Raw genomic sequence first — 13,258 nt, 5'->3', positions numbered from 1 at the left:
TTTAAAAAAATTCTAAATAACGCTAGCTACCTCTCATGTAACCAAACACCACTAGTTTAAATATACGCTAAGGATTTAAATCCATCGATCGCTTTTTGAAGACTCAAACCCAGTTAAGAGTAAAAGCTGATAAAGATTTTATTTATCTTGAATCTGTGGCCTTCGACCAACCGCCGGCCGCTGACAGATAATGCAAAGACAAACACTTACCGAGACTCCAACAATTCAGTCTGGAGTCGTCTTAGTCTAAGTAACAAGGACCATCGGAAACCTGTTTCAATGATAAATTGATAAAACGCGTTGCCGTTTCTTTAACAGAGCCGTTTATACTGCGAGTGTATGAGGCCTGGCGTTATCTGATTCAGCATTGCCCCGTTACGGTGAGAGTGTATATTGTATTAAGGGGTTCAAAGGTTACAGCTATAACAATAAAACGCAGGGTTTATTTCACTCATTTTATCTTTGTTTCTTTCATTGTCACACTTTTTTTCTTCCATTTTTGTAATTCCGGATCTAAACCGTATTTATCTAAGAAAGAAAAATATAACACAAATTGGTGAGAAACTTCTTCAGAATGGGTCAGTAATGACGTCTCCTACAAACAGGCAATGTTATAATTATTGTAAAACAACTCATTGAGAGTCCCTGACGATCTTAATATAATTATTATTTTTATTTGGTTTACATTAACAGAAACGACAGAAGTCGAAAAAAGAGGAAATAACTTTTTCCAATAATCGGATTAAGCCCACTCTATGAAAAACAATCGACAACTCGTCTCCCCTTAATAGAATAATAATGTATCCGCGACCTTCTCTGACGCGGTTCAGTTCACTGCTCACGTGTTCACGTGTCAGTATATGACACAACTCACTAAATACATTCACCAAATTCTTATCAATAATGTAAAAATGAACGAAAACTGTTTGTGTCTCTGCCAACTCTGAATTACCTCCATAGTAAATAACTTTGTGCTCTCATTTAAAAATTTGGCATCCGACTATTGTTTACAAACATTTATAACGAGCCAACACCGAAAACAATAAAAACGAGAATAGGCTTTTAGTGGAAACTACGTTAAAGTTTTTATCAATGTTCAAACGGTAGTCCTAGTGACGTTTGACTTTAAGTTTTAACCGAAGTTTACAATCATTTAACTTAAAGGTTTTGTTTGTAACACTTCTTAAACGTAGAAACATCGATATAGGAGTAGAGTTGCTGTATATTATTCAATATAGCGGCGCGATCTCGCCACTGTCGAAGAAACTTCTAGTGTGAATAGCGTCTTACGTCTCAATGTTATTGACTTTATGGATAGAACTCTACGGATATTCAATATCCGGGATTTCCCGGAACCGGAGAGACGTCGCAGACAGCCGCCATGTTCAGTTCAGTTATGTAAATACTGGGTCACAGGCATTCATACCACTCTCGGCCTCCGGAATGAAAACACAGTCGGTGTTTGATGCCTTAGTATATTTAGAAACTAAATTCGAAAAGAGAAATCTAACGACCATAACCATAGAGAAATTAATGTCACAATGCACACTGAAAGCAAGCATTGTCATTATATAAAGCGCACGGAACGAATCCCCTAATCTCCTCTGCATGAGGCATTTAAAACCGCGACAAAGTGGAACGCCGAAATTCGGGTATGAACCGCTCGTAGCTGCTCGTAGCCGGTCGTAGGCCGTTGTAGCCGGTGAACACCGGTCGTAACCGGCTGAAAGTGGTTAAGTACAGACTGAGGTAGCTCCACCGCACCGTAATCCACTTGCGACCCTCCACAGGGTCTCCACTAGGCCTCACTAATTGTTTAATATATTCACTCGTAACAATGAATGTAGCGAGAAAATTAACTTGTTAACGTTGTTAGTAAACAAAGGATAGGTTTTATGAAAATATATTTCTTATTATTAAATAAATGACTAATAATTTTAAATGTTAGTATACTCTACAACAACATATTTTCTCTGTACTGACCCATTTTAAAGCCAATATTATTTCATATGCATTAAATTTATAGTCAATTTGTGAAATAAAAAAAATGTTTCCTTTTCAATTAATTAAATTTAAATAATGCAAATAGATTTTTAATATCTGTCCATAATCTGACGGTCAGTGCGTCGCTACACATAAAAATGTATTATGGTAACTGTGGGAACACAAAGCGCGTGCGTAATTCGTCTTTGATCTTAGTATATTTGTTTGATGTCTCATATCAGCCATCAGACGAAATAAGGGATTACATCGCTCTTGAATGTGCTGGTTGTCTGTTCTGGATACACGTATCGTGTATAGACCGTACACACGAGACGCTATAACTATTTCATTTAATATATTAAACACACGGAACGCTACGACGTTTGGTCGCCCTCACTCCGACTCTGATACTTGTTACCATTGTAATTGTCCATAGTTATCTTTAGTGTCGCACAAAACAAACCGATAACTTGTAAGAACATTAACATTAAAGAACATTAACAAAAAATATACAAATTTCCAATAAAATCCCAATAGAAATTGTTATAAACACGAGCAGGATCGAACCTGCATAGTCCATTTTCCACCCCACATATTGTGAGAATTTTAATTCATTTATTAGCTCACGTTGTCTGAATGTTAACAACATAATTATGAAACCCGATAAAGAAAACCTTTAACACAACTGTGAAGTAGTCACTTTCAGTTCACCGCCCACTATATATTTCTCTTCGCTTCCTATAACAAAGTTCTGGTTGTGAAGTCAACCGCGTTTTCCCGGTGTTGTCGGATCGTGTTCTACAATAACAAAAAAAAATCAGTTCATTACTCAGTTAGAAAGGAAACGAACGTTGATGGAACAGAACAAAAAAATACACTCGCGTATTACAGAGCACTCTAGAGTTGCCGAGTTTTACTTTTATAAACTCCATCCGAAAGAAATTCAATTATTTTCCCCCAGAAGAGTTTCCATAAGCGACAGACAATTTTTTCTGTTCAGTTTTATGAGTGTTCATTACTAAAATACATTTTGTATAATGCTTCTTGCACAGGTCGCCCTCGTTTAATATTCAAGCGTCCCCGGCGCGGCGCGGCGCGGCGCTGGTGGACCGCTCGCAATGTTCCAATAACTCTCCATGCTTTAACTGATCGCCTGAATCAATGAAACGACCTCAAGCGATCCTTTACATAGTTTTATAAGACTCTATCCTTATTATTTTTATCGAAACTTCAAACGCTTTGAGGGAAATCGGTCCCGCTATGGAAGAGGCTGTTATAAATGAAGCTCTGATCAAATATCAACTGCACAGAAGTTAACATTCAAAGCAGAATCTCAAACGAGTCGACCTTTGTGGCTCGAGCACAATATTTTGTAAACAATGAGCCCGCAGAACGAGCCGTTCATTTAACTTTTTAAAAAAAACGGACTTAATATTTTAAACGGCGCGTCAATTTAAAGTCTGACATTTTCTGTAAATAGAAGCACCGCTTTGGAGGCTGCTTAATTGAAGATTAAAATTAACATTTCAAGGTCTCTAGGAAATTACTCTCGACCTTCATCTTACATTTCTTAAATATTTAATTGCTCGAATTCATCCAACGACAAGAAACTCTTATTTCTGTCCTATTTTTGAAAAGTTTAAACAATTTCTACAGTAAATTATATTATATAGAAATCATGTTTATAGGCAATTAATATGTAACAAGCACATTAGTAGACCGGCTCGTTATCTGGAGTCTGAACGCAATCTCATTAAAAATGTTGTATTAACTGGAGCAGCTGTGCGCGTCACGCTGCCCGAGCCGATCTCTTAATAACTAATATATTTTTCAATTCATAGTTTTGATGGAAGAATGTATCTTCTTATTATATTGAATATTCCCATAATTGCACAAACTTGTAACTAGATATTTAAAAGCCTTTAAAGACCTTTGCTCCACGCGACCGTAATTGGGCCGTTAATGAAAAGTAGGTCGGGCGGTGTTGTCTTTATTGAACGGTCTCGTACACTTCACACTTCAACTGTACTCTGAATGTAAGTAGTATTGATATCAGTGTCGGTATCTATAACTTAGTGTTATCAAACACATTCGCGTCGCCGTGTGAGGCTGGGGCGCGCCGGGTGATACAATAGTATAAACTTTGTATCAAAGAGAACACTCGTAACATCTGCTTCCACGGCGGAAAAGACAAAGGAAAAGCAATTTCACAGAGCTCTTGCATTTTATTCGGAACACTGACATCGATTATATCTGAACGATGCTCTCACTGAAACAGGACTTGTTAACATTCACGACACCGATGGACACACTTACTAATATATATCGAGGTATACAGGACAAGTAAATACACTCTATGATCATCCATGAAAATAAAATAATCACCAAACGAGAAAACAGTGTGTCTAGTGAAAATATTGAACAGTGAAAATAAATATTGAAGATAATATCCGGTAAAGAGATACACTTGAGGTGAGATTACAATATTACCTCCTTGACATATTGAATATTTAACTTAATGTATGGACGATGATTACTTACACGAGCTTTAGAAAAGTATTAAAATATATAGTACACACTTTCTTACTAACTAATATAAGTTTAAAAAATATATTAATGCGTCCAGCGGACAACGCCTGCACTCTTTAACAACAACAAAGAAAATTCTCCTTGTATGATAAAATAGCAAAGTCGGCGCATCGAACAATATTTTATTAATCTGGAAGCAGGAGGGGAAAATCCATTAAAGCCAGCTGCCGAGCTCCCTCACTTATCGTATTTGTGACCAATAAAATGTAAATTGAATCAACAATTAATGAATAGAAGAAACTCATACAAGAGGTTTCTTCGATATAATTAGCTTTTCTTGTGGATTTTTATGTATTTTATGTCCTCTTGTAAGCTTGTGTTTTATATACAATAGGGAAACTTTTTAAAGACGTCGAGCCTTGAAGACTTCCATGACAAATAAAACTTTTGATTGGTCCCGTTCCATCGCTCGTAATTAAAAGTAAAGTTTGGAACAACTATCATTTAAACAACGGAGTAGTTATAAGACGGTTTACCGAGCGTATAATGGACTAGTTAAGTTACTTTAATTTACATATAAAATATTAGTGTGATATAATATATCTGGTTCCGTGCCGACTTCCGCGGTAAATAAGCGGTGCCTTATCTATCCCAGATGCGATCTGAATTAGCATCAAGAAGTGGGCCAACGACTCAGTTCACGCGAACAAACACTCTGATGTTATAATACGACGTACGTAAACTATCTTTAAATATGACCCGCCGCTTACCGCGACCACTATATGGTACGTGACAGAATTGTATAGTTTCAACCGACCGGCGCTACGAAATATTTTGTGTTTGAGAACACACTTCCTATTATATTTATTGAAAAGTTTAACTAACCAAACAGCACTACTGTAAAAGCTTCGAAATAATACCGTCATAGTAATGTTCAAAATTTTGACTGTGCCCGCCGTCTTCTAACTTATTGTAAAGTTAGTTATGTTTCATATATTATTTCCTTCAGATACAAATGCTAAGTGTTTCAACTCGAGATATTTACTATATGGACCACAAAATTATAGAATAAAATGCAAGAGCGGAAAGCTGTGGCCGCGGGAACCGATAATTTTTCATAATGTCGGTCGTTTCTGTATCTGGTAGGCGGTTTAAGGACAGGAGACAAACGATCGGAGACTCGGTTCAGCTTATATTCTGTAAGCATTCCTAAAGTGATCATGAATCAGTGAGATCCACCTTTATCGGGTCTCATCTCTTTTGTAATTTTAAATTTCATCCGCTCGGGCCTACTTTCTTAAAACTTCCGACCATCTATCAAAGACTTTTTCTAATTAGGGAAGTCGAAATTCATTATTCAAGAATAAAAATGGTCGTCTACACAGCTCCTACGCTCCCCGGAAAAGTATACGACACATTACATTATTTTAACCTATAAATTAAGGTTCCTTTAAAAGCTGAAGTGAACACCACGTGCTGAGATGGTCCGTGAGGCCACGTTATTATTATATCGTTATCACCAATGGAACTTATGATTTAGTAAACAAACCTTTGTCATAATCAAATATCGATATAGAAAATCCACGTGGCAACGATGTAATCGTACACTGTCTTCCTCTCAGAAGTCAGACGGAACATTAATAAAGATTCCCCATGACCCGGAGGCGACCTGTTGATCTTGAATTAGTTAAAGGTCGTCGCCTCTCTGTTTGTCCAGAATTTTTTATCAGGTTTTGGTCATCTTTGTATTTGTTTTCATTAGTTTTCCTCGTCTCAAGTTTCGACACAATCCTACTTATAGTATGTGTACGTCTATTGTGAATAGTCGTGTCGGTTCTTGTCGCATACTCCGCTGATAGTGGTTCAGTAAAATTTCCTTGCAAAATGTATGTTCATTTTATAATTCAGTTGTAGTCCTGCGATGGATCTCATATTAAGTTTAATATCTCGTCGATTCAATGAGTGAACGGTCAGCAGTGGTGCGCCCCTCGCCGTCCACCGTGAGCCGCCAGCCAACATCTATTCAATAATATATGACCACTATACAGCTCTCATTTATACTCCGTTCGTTAAATACATTCCGACATTAACGTGAATCGTTTCATTTAGACGAAATAAATTTGAATCGTTCATCATTTTAAAACTAATCACACAAGAAGTTAAGATTTAGACGCGTTATTGTATAGAAGCGGTTTATAGATTAATATTACCCATTTAGTGTGGCCGCGGTTCTGACAACCGTGACGTGCTGCGGCAATGCATCATCAAATACGATTCCATCGCTTTAAGGTATAAGCGACATCTGTGACTAGGACACAGACACACCCAAAACTCCTGTCAATATATATTATTTAATATAAAAACCACAAGTGTATTGAGGAAACTATCGGAGAGATATTAAGTTACCATTTCAATTTGATTTCTTCGGACCAAGTAAAAAAATCTGGCGTCCCGAGCTCAGGAGAGAGGAACATTGACTCGTTATTGCGTGTGTCTGTGTGTGCGTCGGTCTCATTTGAAAGTAGGTCGGTGTGGGGGAGGGTTTTTCCTCAAACATTACATCGTAAAGGATGCAACCCGCCGGTAACAGTTAAAGTCCGTTCTAACAATTTTTCGCTTCCATTTTTCAAATTGCTACCGATTGCGTTTTAATGGCGGGGTGTTTTGCTCACAATGAAACTATTAAATCAGTAATCGTTGTGTTCATCTTAGTTGATTTCTTTGTAATATCTGATAATTGTGTCTTATGATTTATTTTATTATACCAACATTGAATAAACGAAGAACATCAAAACAGAAACTGTAGCACACATCGCGACATCTAATTTCCATATAAAAATATAAAAAGGAAAATTTTGGTAATCCATTTACGACGTGATTTCGGCTTTGATGGATTTTTTGAAGAAAACGTGACTAAAGGAGAATATAGGAAGTTTAAGTTTCGCGTGTTTACATGTATGAGGCAACAGCCGGAGAGAGGGAGGTGAGCGCTCTGAAATAAGCACTTAGAGATATGAAAGTAGCCAACACATTAAACAGATTACAGAGATCATATTACGAACACACGGAGACGATGTTGAAGACTTACAAATGGAAAGAACACTGCCTTGTTATACAAATTAACGAAACTATTAGGTACTAAGCTAATATAGGAATAATTGTATTAGGTTGTGTTACTACCAGATGTTAACAATGACAGACTTATTTTACGGTATAGCTTGACGAGTACAAAACAAGTCGCTTCTAAAATAATAATAAAATGAATGATAAGATATATTTAATATGTTAAGATCACCCCGCTCACTCTGCTCTAACAGATCCGATAGCGACTCTCATCGCAGAGTAAATTAATAACATTATTAATAAAATATTAGGAGACGTCTCGTTTTTTCAATATATAATTTTCGTATATTGAATTTTTTGTATGAAAAAATATAGCTTTACTTTTATTAAAAGCTAATATGTAAGCTAAATAATAAGTAAAATTCTATCCTATCAATTATATCTACTTTAAATAACGACCCCAGTGTTACAAGAGTTCAATAAAATAAGTTCACATGAACGTTATCATTTTGGGACCAGGACAGCACAACAGGAGTCCCAGTATCAAGGAGTACATTCATTAGGACATTTTGGTATATATATATAGTATATTTAACATATACCTAAACATTTGGTGTGTGATGTGCGGCCTTGTCGTTCGCGGACCGCGCTAATCTCCCTCGATAATAGAACACAATACGACTGAGTTCCCTCCCTCCTCCTCCCTCCGCCTGCCGTCACTCCCTCCATCCTGTTCCCAGCCACTTTTCCATAAATGGCTCCTTCATGAAATATCAAAGTGTGTGCGACGCCGACCTCGAGGATCCTCAATGAACATTAATTAAACATTCGAGTATTATTCGTTCATATTCGACGAACTCTCGGAGCACTAAATAAAATTAAACTGACAGGAGAGAGAGCGTTGAAGACGATTCCATTTACATGTTATAATATTAACGTGTGTTTATAGTACTCTCCAGTGTGATATTTTCACTCCGAGACAATTCAAATCAAATATTTATTGCACTGTTTTTCGTTGCCAGTCTTAATGCATGCTTCAAGAAGCCATTAGGACGAAAGTGCCGACACTTAATTTGCAAAACTAATATGTCGTTGAGGCCGTTCATCCTCCGCGTACCTTTTAGAATAAGGTTCAACAGAATCATGGCGTTCGCGGCAATCTGGACTCTATAGTCCATTATGAAACACCACCTCGGTGAACACACGACTGGTGTACCGCAACTAGTAGTAAAGAACTGAACCGTCTCGATGGTCGATAAATATCAATCGACGGACAATAAATCCTTACTGATAGCTTCACGTTATTTAACAAACAGCCGCAGTCGCCCGGTGGCCCCGGTGCTTTAAGAAGCAAATAAGCACTACTTACTCTACCTATATAACTAAACCTATATTGTTTAATTCTTATTTACATACTTTTAATAATACATAATACGAAATACAAATGTTGACAGACATTTTTGATCGGCCGCTGCTAACTGCTAGCACGCTATGCAGCCAGAGCGACGGTAGGCACAACTACTCGGTGCTTATTTTCCATACAAATTATCTCAAGGACGATCTCCAAATCTCGTGTTGTATGCAGAAAATGTTTGCATGTGTGTGTGCAAAACCTTTTTATCGTTTAAAATGCTCATATCGTAGTGGTAATCTGAAAATATTCGTTTCATTTAAATGAATACTTGCGAAAGATCTCATTATATCAATTTTTTAGAGTAGGAAGTTATGATGAAAATGTTTTTTTTTTTTTTTCAAACATATTCTGCTTACTCTACCCCAAATCTCTGCGCACGCCACTGTACCTCACATCAAACGAATGACTTGATTCAATAATTACAAATCGGGAGCCTTCTCTGATTTCGACGGTCGACTCGACGTATTTCAAACATATTCACTGGTCGACGACGTAACTTGGCAATATCATAAAACAGAGTGTCTCGTTTATATAGAAGCGGGAGATTATTATTGCGAAGGTTAATAAAGCTGAGAATAGAAAGCAACATAGAAGGTCCGTGGAGTGGATCGAGGAGGAGAGGCTCACGAGCGGGCAGGATGGAGGGTAGCAGTAAACGTTATCAGTGTGACTCTTATTTAAATATCTAATACAACCAGCTGCTATTTGGCGGTCAGTTTATTGTGACACTAGGGCACGACCTCGACCCGCCCACCGCCGATCACCGACCACCTATCGCCCGTGCCCGACCACCGGCCTCTGAAGGTCGTCCGAGCTCGTCCATTTATTAAACCGGTCTGATTACACTCCGCACGTTCTCTTCATATGGTTTCTGATTCACTTTTCATTACCTATACCGTTACCTAGTTCCTGTACTCCGCACACACACAAACAGACATGCAAACATAAACACATATACGCATAGATACACAATGTATGTGTTACATGAATATATGTAGGTCATCGTTAACGCCAGGTCTTTTTGGTCAACGCCAATGGAATCCCCTCAATAAATGTCTCCGAGATGAATTAACGTTATATAGTACTTAATATGTCATTAAGTTGTATCTATGTGTGTGTGTGTGTGTGTGTATGTGTGTGTATGTATCTTGAATACATCTCATAGTACTTTATTAATTTGATTGCATTGTTCCACGATCTGCCTCGTACGCCCGGCGCCGCTTAACGACAGCCGACGGAGTCAGCCTCCCGCCGGCCGTGACACTGCCTATGTTATAAGGGGTGAATTGATGACATTCATACAACACACAGACCATTAAAGAAAACGGTACAGGATGGAATGGAATGCTACGGTGACGTCACCAGCATGACGTCACCTATGACGCCACCTCGCATCAATAACAGATGAGGTAACTCACGTGTCACGCAACAACGCAACACAACAAGCGGACTGAGAGTTCAAACTGAACTTCAATAAATAACATTCCATGTGTTTATAATATTCAAGCTACATTATACTTCTATATGTAGATAGTGTTTCCAGTGTCCTCGGGGCTCGGTGTCCTCTCTGATAACGAATTTAAATGAGTTGTATTTTTAATGATAACGTAATAGTTTCGATTCCCTGATGATCCCGAGCCCGCCGCCCGCCGCCGCCCGTCCCTGCCCCGGCTGACTCACGACGGACTGATTGCGTTCAATTAAACCGTTTTATATCACGATAGTGATGATTTATTCAATTATATTCGTTAACATTATGACTTTTAGTATTGTACGTTTAACATGGCCGACCGGATAACCTACGAACGACGTTATCATATCAACTGTAATGAAGGTAGAAAAGGATTTAACACTGCAGCTTCATACGTCAGGCTCGTTCGATCAATGTTGGTGCACGAAGACAATTGGACACATCGCGTTGTAACAAAAAAGAATTATAATGGAATATACATAAACAAGGCCAGCACACACGACCGCGGAAAAAGCACTACACTGATCAATATTCACGTCTCGAGTCCTTCACACTCATTACCAAACCTTATAACATCTGTGCTGTTACTTCCTGGACACGAATCCGCTCCCAGACAGTCCATTTGCCGTCACCTTCGATGAATATGTTTGTTCTCTACGGCATCCACCAGGTCGAGTCCCCTTATAACATTTATTATTGAGATAAAACTTAAGAGCATCGCATTGTTCCTTTACGAATGGATTTATCTCATCACGATATGAATCCTCGTTGACAACTTATTTTCTGTTTGCAGTACAATTTTCCTTCTCTCTCCTCAGGATTTAATCTTTACATTATGCAACTATGTTTTCTCCCACATTACAAATAAGCAGATACAAAATTGGGACCAAGTAACGCAGTCAGAATGTATGTAGTAAAATATAAAGATGTTTCGTCTTCTACAGGGATGCTGGTTGCATTACTCAGATCAAGTAGCTAACATAAACATTCAATAAATACTTTCAACCCGTCATCTTAATATATTAGGATGTTTAAGAAGTCGACCCAATGTAACATTAAATTTTGAAGTCCGTCTCTTTCTTTGAACACAAGTTTTGATTCAGTGGGTACATTGTACATACCGAATCGAAGACTAAGGTAGTTTGTTTCTAGCCCTAAACAGAGCCTAAACGTGATATGTCCGTCTGTTGAGATGGGAAAGTAACAAGCTTGAACAAATATCACACGTTCGGATCTGCTGCTCCTTGAAACGACAAAAAAAATCTAATAACCTGATAAACGGCGTCTGAAGGTGAGACAGTTCACACACCGCCTCTTTCACATAACTTGACGCTCACAATCACACGCCATGCAAGATCCCGTCGACTCAGAAAAATGAAATTGTGCAAGAACAGTGTCGCGTGACACGAGGTGAGGAAGGCATCCACAAATGTAATTGGTAGTTAACAATAACTCCGTTAAAAAATAACAGAGTCCATGTGCGTATAAACGGACTGAGATAGCCTCGGATCCATCCGTTTTCCGTCATATTTAATTAGAAAATATATTAAAATCGTGGCATTTATTTGTTCACATACTCTTAAACAGTTTTTTACTTTGTCCTCGGCACACTAATTATATAATTCACTATAGTCCTGGTCGTTCCTCGTCGGTTCCGTAACTCGGGTCAAACGGCGGTGTTATACGAACAGATAAGTTTTGTTTTTGTTTCAAAACTTATAATAAAAGTTAAAACAAGTGTTGTCAAAAAACCTTGTCCATAATATTTATATCTCTTATGAGGCCTTTGATCTGATATTTATTATTTTCTCATTTCTATTATCACTATAATTTACTTATTAGGTTTTTATCTTTGTCAATTAACTTCAACGGACAGTTTTTTGTTTTTTTTGTCACGAATATATTCGGTCGCGAACTCAAAATATATTTGATCATATTGTTCACGAGATATTTCTTTATGGGCCTGTTAATTGACACGCAAATATTCCCCTCCTTTTGACAGTTCCTAACTCATAACGTTGCATTTTTTGAAATGATTTTAATTTCATTAAAATAATTGGACGTCGCGAGATTTGACGAGTTCAAGGAAATTATTCGGATGAAATCGACCCTTGACCTCCACGGCGTCGCATCGAATGGCATTCATATTAGATTTTGTAACGAAATAATTATTTAGTGCCATTAATTCATTTATCACGATAAAGAAATTATGTAACAAAAAAGTCATTTAAATTGCTTATTTATTCCACATGGAAAACTCTGTCCAAATCTATTTTTGGACTGAAGATCTTGTACGCTCAAATCACAGTATCATGATCGTGAATAAAATTGAATGCCATCCAGATGATGAGACAATGTCCAACTTCGAGGGAAGCAGTGCGGCGCTTGGAACACACCACAAACTAAGACTTCGGAACTGATTCTTAGATTGCTATTAATAAAGAATCCGCCAGCGCAGAGTGAAAGTTAAAGCATCCGTCTCGATGTAGACAACTGTCTAGTTGTATTCATGTTGATAGCAGTTTTATGATTGACACATACTTTACCTACTAAGCTGTTCCGACTGGACCTCCCTCGATAAGGTGATCTCCAGGAACTAACTTTTACTAAGCTCTAGGAATATCGTTTTGCATTTACTCGTTAGATTTATTTATTTCTAAGATATGATATAGATTTCCGATTTTTTTTTGATGGTCGTTTTAGTGGTTATACCGGCACATACCTCCAACATTTTGATATTATATATAAAATATAATAATCTATATGAAACGTTAATGGCCTCGATAAAGACCAGGTTA

The 13,258-nt window shown here is 37.6% G+C and overlaps 1 protein-coding gene across 7 annotated transcripts in view; it reads right to left on the bottom strand.

The window, feature by feature from the left end:
• Window positions 1-13,258, bottom strand: part of LOC116769544 (syntaxin-binding protein 5) — a 105,880-nt gene that overhangs the window by 90,255 nt on the left and 2,367 nt on the right. The window lies entirely within an intron of this gene.

The sequence above is a fragment of the Danaus plexippus genome, chromosome 14 (assembly GCF_018135715.1).
Source record: "Danaus plexippus chromosome 14, MEX_DaPlex, whole genome shotgun sequence".
Taxonomy (NCBI): Eukaryota; Metazoa; Arthropoda; class Insecta; order Lepidoptera; family Nymphalidae; genus Danaus; species Danaus plexippus.
This window is presented reverse-complemented; position numbering and strand designations above follow the sequence as displayed.